Source organism: Podarcis liolepis (genome assembly GCF_965112155.1).
Source record: "Podarcis liolepis genome assembly, chromosome: 1".
NCBI classification, from domain to species: domain Eukaryota; kingdom Metazoa; phylum Chordata; class Lepidosauria; order Squamata; family Lacertidae; genus Podarcis; species Podarcis liolepis.
Genome location: NC_139554.1, coordinates 60,971,605 through 60,992,243, shown reverse-complemented (window position 1 = coordinate 60,992,243; position 20,639 = coordinate 60,971,605). Strand labels below are relative to the sequence as shown.

The window sequence follows — 20,639 nt, the reverse complement described above, 5'->3', positions numbered from 1 at the left end:
TGATCAGGTCACACACGTTTCCATTTGTTCAAAGTCAAACAGTAGGTTGCACACATGAAAAATCTGGTGGCATTTAATTTGCTTCCATGCTTCTGCTTCCCTTTCTTTAAAGGTTCCAGACTACATTGACATGGTAGTCTTAGAAATTTAGTGGAGATATAATAATTTATCATGCAGAGTCTGAAGGGCTCAGAGAACTAGACCTTTTGAATGAGCCTTTTAATGTTTCCATGACTGCACCTCACTTCTGCTTCTGAACCTATCCATCATTTTTATTTTAGACTATAAAGTTTGAAGGCAAAGACTTTTGTTAATTAGCACTCATCATCTCTTTACAGAAGACACTTGAGTAGTGATGGGAGAAATCTGCCCATTTCAGTTTGGAATGGGCTGGTTCTTTCCAAACTTTTTTGGAGAATTCATAGACAGAACTCAGCTTCTTCCCCCCACTCCTAATTATTTCAATGCTTGGAAAGACCAGCTTCAAGAGCTCCTTCACTGGCATTCATTCTTTTGTCTGCCAGTTATTTTCTCTGTTAAATTTCCACACTATAAACACTATAAATTTCCCACAATAAACACTTGTCTAGTCTCACAATTCCCTGTGAAGAAGAATTGATTGCTAAACCATTTTCGGGGGGAATGGGGTCTCCTAAAAACTCTCAGCAAACTCAAGAAGTTATAGCTCTCATAATTATTTGAGGGAAGCCACGACTGTTTGAAGTGACACCAGAGAACTTTAAATGTATGGTCTGAATGTGGTCATAGCGTGGAATTTTTGGATGTAATGGCAGGCAGGGTGAGAGGTACGTAAAACGTTTTGTTACTTTAATAAGGACATACTTGCTATATTGATGGATACACTCAATTTGTACCCCACTTTACCACCAAATGGTGCTCAACTATGAGAATGAAATTATTTAAGATCTTCATTTTTGAGGACAATGGGTCGTCACAAACATTAAGTTAAAGAAACAAGAGCAAATGAGTGTATGTTAATCCGTCTCACTCAAGGAGCTGGTCTGCAAGGCAAACTAGAGGAGTCATATATTCTCAAGGGACCCTTCAGCAGCAAAAGGAGTGCTAGATAAAGGATAATATTTCTTCAAATCCTTCACATTCCTGCCAGCTCTTTTGAAGGCACATAATGCAGAGATTAGCCTACATATAGAGACAAAGCCAGTGGGAACTAGAACAAGAAAGAACTTGGGTACTGAAAACTAAGTCTGAATAATGAAGGCCACATTGCTTTATTTTGCTGTGGAGTCCAGTGTGGTGCCTCTTTTGATGAATTAATCTGTTTCAGAAGGACACTTTCTTGGCATGTCTTCAGCACAGTTTTCCTTTTTTAGTGAACGCTTGAGCTATACAGTGTACCTAAACTCAGAAATAGGGCATCATTGCAGACCCTCTGTGTGGGAGGAAGATAGGTCAGACAGACTGGTCAGAAAATAGCAGTGTAGTTAAGAAATCGGTGAAATATTGCTGATTTGTATAAAATAAATCTGTTCCATATTCTGTTCCATAAGCGTTGGGTGCTTAGTGTAAAGTCCAGCCCCTCATTAAAGCAGAACACTGTTAGATTAAAATGTTTTTGTTCTGTTGTGGGGGGTTGCACATAGACAAAGTCCAGCATTGCACTTTGGGAGACCTACAAATCAATCAAATATCAGAGAGTGGGAAGAATGACTGTAGTTTAGAAAAAAGAAAATTAACCACAGGTCCCTATTTTTAAGCACAGTCTTCCATTGATAAGATAGCAGGGTGAAATCCAATTGTGTCAGCCCCCACCAGAACATGCACTGTTTGCAGAATGGACTCATCTCTCCCTGCGACCCCCTACATGCCCTCAAAATCTGCTTTAGGGGTTTGCCAGGGTGAGGACTGCTTGCATGAAGGCGTTATCTTATTTCTCCTCATAATGATCATGGGAGATTGATGAGGTTGATAGCAACTCACTGGTGCTAGTGTATTATTATTATTATTATTATTATTATTATTATTATTATTATTAATTATTATTCTTATTTATGATTCACTTTTCACCAGGCATTCTATAACCTGAGTGCTTCATGGCTGAGTAAAGACTTGAGCAGAGATTTCCTCAGCGTCCAACTTTCTGCCCGCCACATCATATTTGCTGTGTGGACAATTGCCGTGTACGAATGGAGAGCAAAACGTGCACCAACTGCAAGACAGAAGTTCCCTGCTGTATTCAACTTCTTCTGGTAAAGCTCTGCAATATATAAATCTATGGAAAGCTATGGAAGAGTAGAGATTTGCCACCACGCTGTGAAGATTTTATGTGATAATCCCACCTGCCGCTCTCTGGCAACACTTAGCATGGCCCACCTGTGTGGACACCAAAGATAAACATTTTTGAAAACATTTATAAAATGCAGATGCCTTGAGGCACGAGGGAGCTGGATATTGGTAAATCTGACTCCCTGTCTTACTCATGCATTTAAATTAACCTTTATTAGGCTACTGCATGGAACTTGAGCATATTTGCTGCCTAAACACCTGGCTGATTTGTGAGCAACCATCAGACCTAGAAAAGCAAACCTCAACAGAAAGCCTGCAGTTTAAGTGACAGAAGCAGGCACAAAATAAGTAGAAGTTTTCTTGAGAACTAAACTGAGCATTTGGCTTTTGGGCTGGCAAGGAGCACTGCATGGATATAAGGCCATAGACAATTCTCATTATCCTATAGACCTGATCATAAAGTAGCTTAGGGCCAGTTCACACAAAGCTTTATCTTCTGCATGCCATCAGTCATGGCTATGTCCCCAAATGGACCCTGGAGGCTTCGGGGATGTTGGGCTAGATGGCCATTGGTCTGCTCCAACAGGCTGTTCCTGTGTTCTTATGACCTGAGTGTAGTGGTATGGCTGCTACATGCTTCCCTCTTCTTTAAAGGAAAAGAATCATCCGAAGTGGACAACCATTATCTGAATGGTAGAGTAGACCTTTCCTTCCACAACTGACCAGTGATTTTCATTATCACATAGGAAAATCACTGCCACAACAATAGACATCAGTGCTGGCTCTGAATTAGCTGAGCACAATTCACATATCTATTTTTCCAAGGATTCATGGGTGCATGAATCGTAGAAGCGGGGCCAGATGGGTCACATGGAGAATGAAGAAGAGAACATAATGTGTGCAATCTGCCCAACATAAAATGACAAAATCTCAAGCACAAGAAAGACTCGGAGTGGAATGAAATGCATCCCTTGTTTTGTTCATCAGGTAACTTCTAGAAAGGGCTATCCTTACCATAAGTGATGACTTTTGCACAACCTGCAGTAGGGTTGCGATTCGGGTTGTCGGAGAACACCTGCAAATTCACATTTATGGATTCTTATTATTTATTACATTTGTTAGTTGCTTTTTACAACAAAACCCAACAAGATAAAGTACAAGCGATAAAAACACTTAAAGCTAGATCCTTTAGAACAATGTGTAAAAAAAAAAATGGCCAGCCATGTTTTCTGCAAAGCTAAAAATACTCTATTATGCCTTACAGGAAAGGTTTGATAGAATTTATTATGTTTGCTCTCTAGTACCATTCTCAATGCAGAACATTCAAAAATGCATTTCCTGGTTTGTTCTTGACCTCATGAGTGAGTCAAATGCATTGAAATTTAGCAAACACTGCAGGCTCAATCATAGAAATGGCAGTGGGTCCACTGAAAATAGTCTGAGCCTGATGCTCCTTTGAACTTAGCATTATTTCAGTAAAATACCTCAATCTGCATTATCCAGTGTATCCAAGGTACCTCTTTGGCCTGAAAGCATGTGCATGATGATTTATAGGAAGGTTCAATAAAAGCTATTACATTATCAACATTGTGCATGCTTTTTCTCCTGGGAAATGCATAATGACATTTATTGCCATGAGACATTTAAAGTGCTTCAGTGTATGATCTATTGTGCTCAGATGCAACATTTTTATTACTTAAATGCAGAAAACCTTGTAATAATAGTTGAGAACTTAACTATTTCTTTGACATTGTATTTTACCAAATACTGCTGCCAGTTCAGTAGCTGTTATACAACGTGTAACACAAGAATATGTTAGTTATGAAATAATTTGAAGCAGCAGTGATGGCAGCAATATGGAGCGAAGGCAAGAAAATGACACAGATAAGTGTGACTAAACTTCAAGGAGGGGGGAGAATTCAATGGAGCAGCATTTTCAGTGTTAGCATCATATTCCATGGCAGTGTTCTGTTTGATAACACTTCCTTCTAGAGATGGCGGGGGAATTCAGCTTGCATTTTAATGTGAACTTACATAATTCACACTTCCCAAAACATTACGTGGGCTAAACGCAGCTATCCTTCAAAATTCCCACTTCTCCAAATATCATGACTCAGTTCTCCATCCAAAATATGTGTATGAAAATGTGTTGGTTAGAAGAAAGTGTGAATAAAAAGACAAACTGAACTGAATATTGGTGAAAATAACATTTTAAAAAGCATTGCAATGGGAGAAAATACTTGTCAACCAGTATATTGTGCAAAACCTATTTATTAAAAGAAATGTGCACTAAAATGCTGATGAATTTTTCAGAGGAAAGTTTGCAAACTGAACTGAATTTAAGATTGGAAAAGTGAGAAACCACTCCATTTATGATGCTGAAATCTGTCCCTGGAAAAAAAGTGAACCAGGAGTTGGGAATCTCCTGCCTGGGAGTCAGTTTGTGATTCAAGTTGGCCCATGAGGCCATTTCCCTCAAACCATGCCCACCTGTTACTGGGCCACATCATCTGATGGGTGGGTTTGGCTCCTGAATGTTGCTTTGACAGCATGCTCCCTGTGAAGAATGTGCTGGCAAAGCAGACCACTTCAGAAGCTGTGGTTGTGCCTCCCCCACCAGCTGGTGAGCGGAGGGCTCAGTCCTGCTGAGTACAATTTTGTCATCATGTTTCCTGGTGGAGCAAAGCCTGGCAGCCAGCAGGATTGATGAGGAGAGAGTGCAATCCTTCTGGCGTCTGCTTCACTAGTATGTTCCTCTCCCCGCTCATGGGGGGAAGGTGGGCAGGATAACCCGCAGGCAGAACCAGGAGGAAGAGGAAGTCGCTGCTGCTTTCCATAGCAGGGTCTCCATAGCTGCTGTGTGAAGTGGCAGCAGGGCAGTGGCTTCTCTTCCTTTCCTCCTGCTCCAAGTGCCACCTCTCTCTAGGCAGCCTCAGCAAATAGCATTTCTTCTCTCTTTGCTTATTTATTTATTTATTTATTTATTTATTTATTTATTTATTTATTTATTTATACCCCACCCTCCCCAGGGCCAGGCTCAGGGTGGCTAACACCGAATATAAATTACAATAAAACGTAATAGAAAACAACAGCCAAACAGTTAATTAATATATGGCTTAAAATAAAGCTTAAAACACAGCCTCATTTTAGTAGTAGCCCATAAATCAAGACCATAAAGGGAGGAAACATCAGATATTCTCCCGAGCCAGCTATCCATGCTGGTCCTACATGGGCCAGCAAAAAAGCCAAGGAGAAATTTATATACCAAATCCCATATAAGAGCAGGAAACTTATTCACCGAGTGCCCGGAGAGCAGCAAGCCTATAGGAGAGCAGTAAGCTACTGCCCCATTGCTACTGCTACTTTACACAGCAGCAACGGCAATGCAACCCCGCCGTGTAAAGGATTGAATAATAAAATCATAAATTCAGCAGCGGGGCAGCAGCTTTCTCTTACGCCTTGCCACCTCCTCCTCCTCCCTTGCTTAACCATTCCCTCACTCGCTTGCCTTCCTTCTGCCTCCACCCACCCACCCATTCCACTTCATGTTTCAAATGCAAGGAATATTAAAGGGCCTTCTATCCTGAGAAGATTTTATCAGATTTTATCCTGAGTAGAATATTTCCAGTTTGGTGTAAACTCAGGCCCACAACTTCCGATTGAGCTCATGTGCATTACACTGCAGCGGCTGGACTTTTGGAGTTTTGCTCTGTTACAGTTTCCGCTGGCATTTGCTAAAATTGTTCCTATGCCAAGGTTTTATTTGGCCCAATATATTTTTATACTTCCCATTGTTGAGCTTGCATTTGCATTTTAACTTATCCTCTGTCCTGTGCCAAGGGTATTTAGTGTGGTATCCAACTCTGCCGCCAGATCCTACTCCTGCTCAATGCTTTGAAGCATATGGCCATTAAAGATATATTTCCTAGTCTTGCTCTAATCCCGAGGCTCATTACCTTGCACTTCTCTGCGCTGAATTGCTTCATCTGCCCATGCTCCAAGTCAATGCAAGTCATTCCAAATTTGATTGCCTTCCTGCTTTGTATTGACTTCTCCTACCATATTCTCAGCAGTCAATTTAATCTCCTTTATTTCCATTTGTAAAGATAACCATTTTGAGGCAAACACTGTTTTCCTAAGCTCCTCAATAGCCATCTTCGCTCCATTCATTCCCAGCGACTAGACCTTTTCAGGTGGTTGTCCCACTTTATTAGTGTTGGTGGCAAGGAAAGATACATGTAAAAAGAGAATTTCCTGAATGCCAAGGTCCAGGTTTGGAGCAAGTACTCTTTAGTGAGAGAATGCTAGCAGGGATTTAAAATCACAAAACATGTAGCAAAGTAAAGCATGGAAATATAGGCTGTTAGACCTTTAAAATACAGTATGTGTCCTTCTAAATCCCTTCCAAAATAGTTCCCTCTTCCCTCAGCACAGGAAAAGATTACACATTTGGTAAGTTAAAAAGGGTTTACATACAAACTCTCCCAAGGTCAGGTTCATGTGCTTTTCCATACAGCAGTTGGAAAACACAGGCAGTGCTACTTGGCTTCATTACAGGGGTAAATGTTCTTAAATTGTTGATATAGGAACACAAGAATGGCTTGTAAATGTCATGCGGTCTGAGCTTGGAGCAACCAACTCAGATTCTCTTCACTCACTGAGCTTCTCTAGTCGTCTGAAGGGGAACTACAGGCTCGATGGCCTTCCTCCTAAGGTGAGGGAGAGTGACCTAAGCCTGGCAGGACAGCTTACTCTATGGCATTAAGCTCTTTATGCATTAATTAGACTTAAGCATGCTGGTTATATGAGGTTGGTTATCCCACAATTAGCTCACGTCCAATCAGTCTCTTGTTTATCTCTTGTTACTATGGTTAGTCTATGTGTTCTCCTCTCTTACTGCTCTGTGTATTTCTTTTCAGTCATGCTGTATTAGCTTTTGTTCAGCAGAATCTTATCATTTGCCCCATGCAGCTTTTACTTAATTAAATCATATTTTTCTTAAGTGTTCACTGAATGCCATCACACTTAATGTCCTCAAAATGATCACTGCAGAAAATGAAGTGTGCATGCAGGATATGTATTTGATCTCCTAAATAAACTCATCAATGAAATGAGTTAGAGAGAAACAGTAAGTGACGATTCAATACATGCAGTCTTCTTATGTGATCCATTAGCAGAGGCTTTCTCATAATTTATTTAAGAAGTTTAGGGTGTGACATGAAGCAATTAAAAACGTGATCTAATCTATACAAATCTAAGTAAAGTGCTATGTTCCGTAAGATCCCTGACAAGCATTTAATTTTGACATACACTTCAGTCAGCCCTCTTTCTATTGATATTCTCACAGACGTCAAGGGAATGAGAACTGCACCACGAGTGACCCTCATAAATCCTATTTAACAGGGTGGGGTACTTCCATCCTACATGCAAAATGCAGCCCCCCAGGCTTCCTCATCTGACCCTCTAGAGTTTAGACTCTCCCCAGATCACACCAATCTGTATCACACATTTGTAACCACAACAGTCCTGATGATATCTCAGTTATTCAGTTGGGGAATTGAAGCAGAAAGTGTAACTTACACTGCATGGAGCCAACTGAGTAGTTTATGGCACAGTAGTGACTTAAATACCTATGTCTCAAGGTCAGACTGAACCTTCTGTCTGCATAACTACGATGGAGCTCTGGCTAACAACCATCAAGAAGAGACCTTTTCCTCAGTTCTTTTGAACACAGCCGGCTTTCAGGCAGCTGCCTTGTACATGCCGGCATAGCAAACTGTTTGGTAATGGAACAGAAATTGCTGCATTTCATGCTAACCCCAGCAGGATTTTACCATGTACAGTCATACCTCGGGTTACAGACGTTTTGGGTTGTGTGATTTCAGGATGCTCACTGCGCTGAACCCAGAAGTACTGGAACTGGTTACTTCCAGGTTTCGGCACTTGCACATGTGCAGAAGAGCCAAATCGCAACCTGTGTGTTCGTACACGTGGCGCTGCAGGTTGCGAACGTGCTTCCTGCACGGATCACGTTTGCAACCCGAGCGTCCACTGTAGTATCATTGTGTGTTTTCTAAACTAAAACACAGATGTGTGCCGAAGTCAAATTAGCATCCTGGTCCTCAGCCTCTGGCATGGAAGTCAGCTCCATGGGAATGAATGGGACTGAACAGTGCAATCCGAGCCATGTCTGCTCAGAAGGAAGACCCGCTGAGTTTAATGGGTCTTCCTCCCGGGTAAGCGTGCAGGTTTTTGTAGGATCAGGAGGGTACGAAAACCTACTTTGTGAAGTTGAGAGATTGTGCATTGTGAGATTACAAAGTGTGGCCCCCTTGAACTTTTAATCCTCAGATTCAATGGCCAAGCAATCTGAGACATAGGAGATCTGAGATTGAATCACCCAACAGTTATTTCAGTGTTTAAAAGCAGCTGCAGCCTCATATTGGGTTGGGGTTTCACCACTGAGGGAAAGAGGAGTTAAACCATTTCCCTTGCATGCTTTTCCAGTAAAAATTCCTCGTCTCTCCTGTGACACAAACACTCCTTGTAGGGGAGGAGAAAAGACAAGGGCAGTGCAGACACCTCCAAAAGCAGGACTATTAGTCACCCTCCACGGGCTGTTTTTATGTTTCGAAAAAGACACCAGGAGATCTGATCAGGACACTCAGCAGCTATGCTTTTGCAGTGAAACTTATACAGATTTGGGGTAGCACTTTAAATCTCTCAGATGAAAATCCCCAGCTACTTCTCACGCTGCCATCCCTCTGGATAGAGGGAGATGAGACACAGGAACCCATTTTCTTTCAACAGCCATGAGTAAGCTATGAGAGGGGCAATGACACCGTGCATTAAAAAAATAAAGGCCAGTGACATCTTGGCTGCAATATTGAGAGGAAACATGTATGATATCACTTGCATTTAGAAATACAAAAGATAAATAAATTTATTCATGAGAGTCCGCTCGTGACTGTTTATCCCTGTAAATAGCATTTTCTGGAAGTAGCAGTAAGTTCACTATTCATTTAGAGTCAGCAATTGCTTTCATAGCTATACACATAACTGGAGTGCACTCAGCATAATGCAATACGTATTAAATGCACTTTTAAAGGATTGGCCTGATGATAAGTTGCATAATATTAAAATAGGCTCCCTCAGAACACTTTACATCACACTTGGCTAAAACGAGGTACCATGCAGAATGTATAACGAGGATTGTGAATGGTTTTTAATGTAGAATGAGACACAACAACTGGAGAACCCAGGGTCAAATCCATATGGCAATCCATCCATATGACCACACAGAGAAGCAGCCTTCCACATGCACAGCCTATGCAGATGCACATCTGGAGAGACACTCCATTTGCCTTATGAAGGTTGTCTGCACCCAGACTAGTGATGGGCCCAGATGTAGCCCCATTATGATGTCAAGGCAGAAAGGCTGCTCCTGGCAACTTGGATGCAGTGGCATTTGGCATACTTCAAGAGTATGAGGCCACCCAGCACAGAAGAACTGCCAGCTGCAGGGTCAAAGCCATAACACTGGTATTTCTGTCTGTCTTGTTTGGACTGAATTTCAGTTTGTTTTCTTTCATCCAGTTGCTGTTTAGTCAAAAGCTTCTACCAGGTAGAAGCAGAACCACTGAAAAGTAGTGCCTCCAGCTCCCCATTTACCCAGGTGATTGAGAAAAATGTCTTGGATAATGGCATCAAAAGCCACTCAGAGATCAAGAAGAATCCGCAGGGTCACACTCCCTCCACCATTTCTCAGTGTAGGCCATCCACAACAGTCCTCAATACATGGGACTGTTGTTTGGGATGGAGTGGAGAGAGATTACACTTCCCAGCAGTTTCTCCACTATACAAGCGGCACCTTAAGAGAAGACAACTGGATTTAGATCCCACATGGCAAATGAATTGCTATATATTTATCACATCAAATATATGTCTACCTAAGTAAGAAACAGCCATCTGACACACTCCTATTCCACCACGGACAGTGGGCTAATCGAGAAGTACGACAGATCCAGATTAGTCCCTCAAGCATTTTGTGAACACAAGCCTCACTGAAATGAACGGGGGTTGTGCCAGCAAACCTGTTTTGAGAACGAGGCAATCTTTTTGGCTTAGCTCTTTAGGAAAGCTTGGGTCTTTCTTGGCACATTTATGCCTGTTTGTTCCATCCTGAGGCCACTGCATCCAGGCCAAGATTATCCCATGGCCTGGAAACTGGCGAATAGCCGTTCTGCTTTGGAACATGATCAAAGGCCTTCCAAGCTTCCCTTCATTTTCTTTCTTCTCTCACTGAAAAACAAAACTTAGATCAAAACTTAGCAAGCAATAGCCTTTTCACTTAAGACATACAGATGCCAGCTTCCTATACACAGTCTAGGCAGGTAGGGTCCGTTCCCCCTGTGGCCAGGAAGCCATATAGTTTCTGTCAGCTACATGGACCAACATCAAACAAGTCTAGTCTGAAGTGATATGTGGGGAATCGGCTCTCTCCATTCCCCAAATGAGAACAGTTTGGACATGCCCTTATCAAATCCTATCAGCAATCATTTGTGAAGAGGGAAAAATGGTTCCAGGTAAAATGCAACTCCAAAGATTGCTCTAAGGATGGCAAGAAAGAAAACTTAAGTACACGGTGACTTTCATTGGTGCCAAGGGAATGCAGAGACATGGACATATTTCTTTTCCTTTAACAGCTTTTTTTTAAAGCCAGATGCCTACTGGCAGCGACCAGCTGACAGAGCTTATCAGCTTGCAGACCAGAGATAGGACAAGCAGTAACAATATCCACAACGATACATCTGCAGAATCTGTCAAACGCTGTTTCTTGATTTGGAGAGACTATCTGTAAATGGCTCTTTGTACGACCAATATTTTTAAAATCCTGGCATGCTAATATCCTGCTCCTTTTCTCAGATGCACTTAAAACTAACCTTGGTTCACATTCAGCCCCCAGCCTACCGACTGACTGCAAGAAAGTTTCCTCCAATATGACTCATGGTTTGAATTTTTGCTTGATATTTGTGGCTGAATGCATTCTAAAGCTGGCCAGTTATGCTGTGTAGGGGTTGCCAACCCTTTGGGGCTTGTGGGTACATTTGCAAAACAGATAAACTGTTGTGGGCATCACACACTCCCCTGAAGCCAAACACACGTCACAACCTATTCTGTTATCTACAACAGAATGATGCTTTCAAGCAGAACTTTCAAGCACTGAGGAGAGGGTGAAGGAACCCTTGTGGGCATCAGGGAAGTCCTCTGTGGATGCATGTGACCCATGGGTACCATATTGCCAACCTCAATATATATATGAAAGCTCCTTTTTAGCAGTGCACTTAATGTTTAACAAGGGAATTCTTAAACTGAGGTCCCCCTTGAGCAACCCCTGATGACACTGCCCCTCATCTGATCTAAGGCTGAAACTTAACACCCCCAAGTGACAGGCAGGCAGACCTTTTTCAGAATCTCCAGGCAAAAGTAGCTTGTCATGCAGGGTTGAGAAAATCTGGTTCTGCTTTGATTCCTTCTTCTGCCCACGAGCCCTGTCCTCGTGTTCAACTGTGCAGCTAGCTAACATAAGCCTCAACAAAGCAGGGTAAAATAAATCATGACTGTCTCCTGACTGGTGCTGGAGTTTGGAATATTTCCTTCCTAAAAGCTGCTTAACATTCTAGTGTGTGAATGGATCTAGCACTTTGGAAAAGCTTTAATTAGCTGCACCTGGTTCCTTTTCTGAGCTGTTGTCTGTTCTGTCCCTGTGAGCCTCCACTTGTTTATTTTCAGGACCTTTATCCCTTCACCTGTTTGCTTCGGCATATGTTCTGTCTTGAAGGTTGCCTTTTGATGGCTTGCCATGGACTGTTTCCCTTGTAAACCAGAGTTCTTCTTTTCTCTTACGCCCGTGAGTCTCATCCTGATCCTGCCAAGGACTGCTGGGTCTGGACCAGGCTCACAGCCGAGTTGACTAACTTCTTACAATGTAATCCCATGGCAGGAGGCCCGATTCTACTGACTTCTGAAGATACACAGAGTGTTCCCATTTCATTTATGAATCACTTCCCATGAAACATCTAGAAGTGGTTAAAAACATCAACAATAAAAACATAAAAAACCCACCAAAAACTGTTTCAGATCCAATACAGAGGCGAGGATAAAAACAGCAAGGTGGAGTCTAATGTCCATTAATTCGAGAGGTGGTCAACCTGCAGCTTTTGAGGTTCACATGAGGTCAGCATTCTGGCAAGTATGAAGTGTCCCTCCTATGAGAAAGAAAGAGAGGGAGGGAGGTATGGTCTAACCTACCTTCTGCTCTGGCTCTGCCCATTGTTGGCTTCCATTTCCCCTTTCCTATCGCCACCACATGGCCCCCCTGAGAGATAAGCCTCAGGGGACTGCAGCTCTCAACAGAACAAAGGTTCCCACTCTGGCTTTATTCAACTGTGTGATCAGCTCACACACCCTTTGATAAAGTGAATAGCATTGCTCGTATTTTAGGAGGGAAGGAGCCATTGAGTTCAATCGCTGCTGAGCTCTTAATACTTCAGAGGTCCTTTGCTACCTTCTTTTTTTTATTCCACCTGCTGTTTTTTCTTTTTAATTCAGAAAACCCACCATTTTCCAGTTCTGTGAATCTGTATTTAAGTCATCACTCCATCATTGTCAATTTTCTTTTACAAGATCCTGCTTCACAAAGCACTGCAGCAGAAGCACTATGATTTCCGGAAAGCAAAGGTTGATGTGCGTTACTGAACAAAAGTAAGCTGCCCTATGTGCTTTGAACTATACGGAATATAAAAAGGCAGTTAAGGAACAACTGATTTCGTGTTAAGCCTTGAGGATGTAACTGATTCACCAGCCGAATCTCCTGTGGTGTATCTCCTAGGGCATTTCCTCTAGGAAAGTTGACCTTGCTGCTTACTCTTCCCCTAATGAAGAGTCCACAGTCTTATTGCTAGGAAGGGGCATTGCAAAATTCAGCTTTCCACTAGGTGGCAAAGACAGGCAATGATTTGGTTACACTTCCCTAGGGATACACAAATCTGTCAGTTTTTATTTCTTTCAATTTCTCATTTTCCCCATTTTAAGCATGGTTTCCCACATTTCCTCATCGGTTTGCATTTTTTAAAAGGCCTCATGAAAATTTACCAGCATTTTAATGCATATTTCTCCGAATACATACATTTTTCAATGCAATTTTTCTAATATACACAGTTTTAACCAGCATTCCCCCTAACACATTGCAGTTTTATATGATGTTTTCATTAAATGTTCATTTTTTTATGCACACTTTCCGTAACACGTACATTTTTGGCTGGAGAATTGCACTGCAAAATTTGGAGAGGCATGAAGTTCGAAAGATAGTTGTATTTCTGTTAAAGATAGCAGACTGTTTTGGGAAGCATGAATTAGGTTTCCATTAAAATACGAACCAAACCAAATTTCTTTCTCATCTCCCTACCACCACCCAGCAAGGTGTGGAAGTGCAAAGCTATAGAAGGCACTCTACAAAATTCAGTGCTATTCTGCAGGAACAAATATAACTTTTTACTTTAGATCACAACAGATTTGAAAGTCTCGAGATCGCAGAATGACGGAGAGAAAGACAGAGCAACACAGATTATGAAAATTCAAAGCAATGCTTCACAGATAACCAGATGTCTACTAGTTAAATATCAGCAACCCTGATTGTGCCAATAATGTTGTACTGTCAGGCGTGGCCATTAAAGAGGAGTGGTGGTGATACTGTATGATGATGCAGCCCTATATCCACAGGTCACAGGGCAGTTCACAACATAAAAACACAAAATACATAATAAAAACAAGAACAACTCATCTCCACCCTGAGCCTCTTCCTGCCCCCCAAACTTCCTTCCAAACTCAAAACCCCCGAAGGCTCCTGCCTCTCGCCACATGGGCTCCCCACCAATGCTAAGAGGCAAGCTACCCCCAAGTCATCCCCACCCCAAAATGGGGGCCTCGACTTATGTCGCACCCCCCACCAAGCTTCCCCCCCTCAGGCAAGCTGACCCAATCTCCACACACACACACCTGGCCAGGACCCCCACTCTCTCCTTGACTATGTCGTGTGACCCATTGGGCTCAACACCACCTTTCCATGGGGGGATTTAGGTGAGAACTCAGCCACAAACCTGCGTCACGTCACACACACCTTCGTGCACATCTGGCTTCCCACCAGCCACATCACTGTGCTTACCATGAGAGAGAGGGTTGACGTGGCATTCTGAAGGTGCAGCAGTGGAGCCAATCTGCACCATGCCTCACTCTTTGCCACCTCACTCTTCCCCCTCTCCCTCCCAGGTAGCATAGTTAGGGTTGCCATGTGTCCGGAAAATCCCAAACCTGTCCTATTTTTGGGGTCCTACATCCCCATCCTCTTCCCCTTCTTTCTTGGAGCCCAAAGTTTGTGAGTAGCGGTGGGGCTGAGAGTGCTAGAGGTGGCAGCAGCAGGGTCTCCTGATGAGAGACCCAGGTGGAATTTGGGAGTCATAGTGCCACTGTAGCTGCCAGAGCCTGCCAAGCACCTGAAGCTGCCCCTCTGCCGCCCCTCTGCCACAGCCGCCTCTTCTCTTTTCTGGTGATTTCCCCCCAAAGGCCCAATGATTTTTGTTGAACCGCCAATCATCCGGATTTTAACTTCATGAAATATGGCCACCCTAGATGACTGACAGGAAAACATGTGCATGGTGTTCCCCTACCGCTCTGGCCCTGTGTACTGATGATTAAAGTTATAGACATTTTAGGGAGATGTGTTGTGTTCTGATGCATTGCAGTCAACATTAAAAGCCCTTTTGTATTATTGAGTTTAAATGACTGGGGCGGTATTCAACTAACCAGCCCCATCAGCAGAAGCCCTGTGCAAGGTGACAGAGATTTCCTCCTCTTCTCCACCCTCGCATGCTGCTGCGACCCCAAAAATGGTTTCTTGGGGGATTGGGAAAACTTATAGAACGGTGCACAGGGGGGGGAGAGGGGGAACATTCCATCTGGAAAGCTGAAATGTTTGCTCAGGCAGACTGATTGTAAGAGCGCCATGTTGTATTCTGCCCAAAGTAACTATCTGATTGACCACCATCCAGAAATACTTCTAGGACCCCAATAACCCACTCTTTCATCTAGAATTCTCTAAAACTCTTGTGGCCTGGAAGGTTCTATCTAAAATACAAACATACTGGCTCTGCCAGAATGGAAGGCTGTAATAGCTACAAGTCACACAGCGTGCAAGAATAAAGCAAAAGAAAGTTCATCAGAATGCAAAGTGTGTTGCTGGATGGTGTCATAGCTACCCCTGTCCACCTTGGAAAGCAATGGCGGTGGCTGGAAAATAGGGTTAACTGCTGCAGTGGAGCTGGCCTTTGCATACCTGCAAAAACTTATACACTTGTTGAAGCCCCTTTCCACAAACAGAGAGCTGTCGCTGCACGAGACAGGTGATATACTTGGAAGTAAGTTGCATTGCTTTCAGTGGAATGGTCTTCAAATTAGTTATGCTTCAGTTTGCATCCTTCATCTGACAGAAAGGAATTGTGGAGCATGCCATGGCATGCCACAATTTTATCCAAAAGTCAAGAAATGCCTCAGTTTCTTTGAAGAGCAGTGTTATTTTCCCACCCTAGGATCATTTGATACCAGAGGAGAAAGCTCTGCTATCTTTACTCATGAGTAACAGGAAGCAGTCCTTTAAATGGCCTCGGAACAAATTGCAGAGCAAGATAACTTAGAAAGAAATAGTTTAACAACAAGCTTTGTAAGTTAAGTGACTTTGTACTTGATATGCCCATACACATATATAAATCTGTCAGTTTGATAGCAGTGTAATTAATTTAATTTGAATAGCAATATTTTCACGGCACAGAAATCTGATTTAAACCAAAGCTTTCAAAGACAAGAGAGAGGCTAGTTTTTAATTAAACCAACAGTTTATCGGCATACCCACTGCTCCTAGTGAGGGAGACGGGAAATATTTTTTCATACGGAAGAAATACAGGAGATAACTATGATTCTCTTCAGAAAAGTAACTATATTTTTAATGAATTTTGCTGGACTTAGATAAAATGTGCACACACCAGTGTCTAATTTCTGAAATGAATGTTGCACTGCAAGGTCCGCAGGGCTATCTGGCCCACCAAATCCTTACCCCATGTAACTCACATCTGGCAAAGAAGTAGTTGCATATTGCTCAGTCCATCTGTTCAGGACTGTTCCACATTACGGCACAACAACTCACCTCCTAGAGTTTGCTGTTGACTCTACTTTCAACAGAGAACTGCAGCCAATTCAGGGGCCCAAAGAAGCATGCCTGTATGAGGCACATCTGTCCAAAGACCTGTCCATTTAAATTACATATTCAGGCACTGAATAATGTGCACATTTTCAAACAGTTATACCTTCCATTCTTTTCCATTCTGAACCTGACACTGAAAACTAATCCCAGGAAAAAGTCATGGTGAGCCCTAGCAAAATAAACACACAATCACACTTGAATTTTACAGTATACAGTATTTCATTCTCATGTTATATATGTACATGTTTCTGTGGGCAATGGCATAAAAAAGAAAAAAAGAAGCACAACTTGTCTCTTATATTCTGCAGGCAGATATGTCAGATTAAGCAAAGTATGGCATTTAAGAAAACATTATACCTGTATATTTGTCCTCTCAATGCAGCCAGTTTGAGCTATATGCACTGAGGGAGAATCAGTATGGAAGCCTATATTACCTTTCATGAAAATATCATTTTTCTGAGTATAAACACACTTTAAGAATGACATTTTATACTCCGCTAGACCTGCAGTGATGAAGCATAACTGCATTACACATGATACCAAGCTGTTTCAGAATTCTTATACCAACGAGTGGCATGCAACAATAGTTACAAATCTTCAGAACTGTCACTGCTATCTAACACTGAACAACAAGGGGTAGGGTGAATGTTCCCTTTGGAAAGTAAATCCTAAACTCCTTGCTCTTTAATATTTCTAGAGCAGGAAAGCCTCCCCAGCAGTTGGACAGCCTAGAGGTTTATTCAGGCTGCGGTGGCAGCCTATGAAAGCACTTTTTTTTTGTTATATAGAAAGTGAGTTTCTAGTACAGAAAACCCCACTCTCCCCCAATCCACAATACTTTCATGAGTGAATAGCAGCATCTGGGGGTGAGAAGATTTTCACCAGGATCGTGACTTAGGAGGAACAGATTAAGAACTTCTCCCTGTGTGCTGTAGTCAGAATTCTGATATGCTTCTTGAAAACTCCTTTTTAAAGAGGAAAACACACACACACACACACACACACACACGGTATGCATTTAACATTGTGTGCAGTTGGGTCCTAGGTGTCAGTGCTATCAATTCTGCAGCTTTTTACCAGCAGGGGGACTTTAACTTCAAGATTTTCCATTTCCTGGTGGTTTTCTTTTTCAACACAACTATATAGTCTGAAATGCCCAATGACAGGGCCGGCCCGCCCCATGAGAGCCCGCCCCATGAGACAGGCTGAAGCAGCTACTTTGAGTAGCTGAATCCAGCAAGGCAGTGTTCCTACAGGCACTCCACCAACCCCTGCCGCTGGGGTTGCCTGTCAGCAGCTTCTTCTGGCAACAAGAATTCCACAAGATGTCACCAGAAAGCACAGATACTCAACCCTGGTAAGCAAGGCTTTGGTGAGGAGTGAGGAGAGGGGGGAATGGCACCTACCTCTTTCACCTCAGGAAGTAAGTCACCTCTAGCGCTAAACAATGTGTGCATGGTTTCTCCCTTGGATTCTAACTTGGTTTCAATGTGTACATCAGAAGGAATAAATTTGCTTTCTGAAATGATGCAACAGCTGTGTCATGCCCTTCTGCAGGGAATAAGGTTCATACCATCACTGTTTAAATGTTGACATCAGGCCAAGGTCCACCTGTTTGCCTAGGCTTTTATCAATTCTACTGCATTTCTGGGCTTCTGTTATATATGATGCTTCATAGCTGAACTTAAAATGAGGTGAATTATAGATTGTTGTGATATTTTACTGGTTTTAAGTTTGCACTGTTGTTTAACTTTGAAATAACACAATGAAGGGTGGGATAGAAGAAATAAATAATAAATTGCTCCTTTCGATCACCATAAAGAAGTCAAAGGGGAAGTTGTGATGCTGCAATATTCAGCCAACCTACAATTCACTGTGCAGGGAGAGATTTACTGGCGGTGATTACTATATGTAGGACCTCATCTATTGGTTTGTCAAGAATTCTGCTCATATTGATCCAGAGCACATTCCAGCGTATAGTTAGCAGAGTAGAAAAAGACTCAGCACATTGCAGGATTCCCCAAAAATAGACCAGAGGCAATTAATATTTCATCCAGCAGAGTTTTACTGCTACTGAAGGAAAATGAGCATAAAAGTTGCAAATCCAATACATTCAGGACTGGCACTTTCCATAAGAAAATCCAGTTGCAGCAGACTTAACTTAAACTTACAGTAACTTACAATAGGACTAAAACCTTAACACTAAGCATACTATGTACAGAACACCACACCAGGAGGAAAAAGAGACAGAAAATGAAACTCAGGCTCCTTCTGGCCTATTATTATAGTCAGCATGACCTTGAGTGAAAGAGATAACAGAACCAGTTTAAACCATCTGTTCAGTTTCTCTGAAGGAATAACCCAAACATCAGAAATTTTATGCCTGTTTCTAGGCAGAATTGAAACTTATGTGTCAGCTAGAAACTTCCAGCTTGCACCAACTTGTATCACACACAGAAGCTTCCAGAACCCTCTTGAATCAATTAGAATAGGAAAGATCTTTACACATCAGATCAATATTTCCTGTTCTAAGAAAATGCAAACTGACATTGTTGACCAGATACAGGGGTGGTTTATGTACTGAACTTAGAAATGCCTCAATATGGAAGAGGAGTATATTTGTTGAGTTTAGTTTTATTTCGCGCTGTTTCATCAAAGTATGCCTCATCCAGGAAATGTCCAACCTGCAACATCATTAACATCATGCTACTAAAATAATAGGGAAGGTCAATGCCCAGTAAAGGCTGGTCCATTAGGGTGAATAGGGCAACGCCCCATCAAGTCTGAGTCTACCGTCAGCCAGGCCCTTCCTGCTTCTCATTGTCTGGCATCAGCTACTAGTGGTCTCCCTGCTTTCTGCCCCAATGGCCCAATGGTCACCCATCACCACTGACTCAATGTACTCAGCGGAAGTGTACATTCTTCCCATGCGGAAGATCACAGCTGCTGTCACCTGTTGAAAGGATAAGGTAGCAGATGATGGGGAAATTCTGCAACCTGGAAAACCACATTCAGTCAGTGTACAGGCAATACCGGGCTAGATGGAGAAATAATGTGTTCTGCTCTAAAGCAGCTTATTCTGTTCTTGGTCCTGGCTCATTCTGGCTGATATCAATGGCAATTTCCTCATATCAAGCTCTGAGGGAGTTTGTTAATGCTGTGAAAAGCATACGATTTCTTATCAGTGTTGTTCCTTTATTATCTCCTTCCATTGGACAAAAGGTTATATTGCAACCACCATCTTAATGGAGAGATTCTGAACTGAGATGGAGCTGGATAAAACTGCAGGAAACCAGTTTGGTAAATCGCTTTCCTTCTCTCCACCTTTGTTTCCCCTCCAACTTTCACCTCAATTCTCTAATTAGATTGCTGGGTGCGTTTGGGTTTGTTTGTTTTTTGTAAATACGTTATCAGCTGTGTTTGCCTAGCTCTTCCTCTAGCAAAGTCTTGATTACTAGAGTTGGCAATAGACTTCAGTTTTACAGCTCTGGCTCTCAAAGGTTCGGATTCCCCAATGAGGCACAGAGAAATGAAGGCAGGCAGAGGCAGAAAATAAATGCAGGAAGTGGAGGGAGGCTACATCTGGCTTTGCAAACATAGTGCCTACAGATGCCATGGTGCCTAGAGGTGTCTGCCAAAGCACCCACCAAGCTCCCCTGCACCGTTCAAGATTCAAAGTCTAAGCTGCTCCAGTTTATTGTACCTGACACCTTCACTGACACATTTTTGACATCAGGTGTAAACTTTATCACTCCCCCCTGCAACTTTTGATGGACTATGATGATGTTTTTGCTGCTAATGGGCTGCCCAAGCTTTCTGTAGCTGTTATGATGACGGAGACATTGTATCGTGTATTTATTAGTTGCATGTGCTTTGTATGTATTAATTTTATAACATATTTTAATTTTTCTCAAGTTTTAAGATATGATGTAAGAAGCAATTAATAAGTCAAATATATAGTAGTAGTGGTGGTAACACGAATAATAATGAAATAAAAATTTTAAAATAGTCACTTTTTTTTGCCCACTTTTGCCTCTGGCTTTGGCCTTTTGGTGCCACCCAC

General features: G+C 42.3%; 1 long non-coding RNA gene across 1 annotated transcript in view; it reads left to right on the top strand.

The window, feature by feature from the left end:
• LOC310689193 overlaps positions 1 to 3,850 on the top strand; it is a 37,294-nt gene extending 33,444 nt beyond the window's left edge. Inside the window, exon 4 of the long non-coding RNA XR_014517391.1 lies at positions 2,050 to 3,850. This is a non-coding gene — a long non-coding RNA (uncharacterized lncRNA). The remainder of the gene's footprint in view (positions 1 to 2,049) is intronic.
• The last annotated feature ends 16,789 nt before the right edge of the window (positions 3,851 to 20,639 follow it).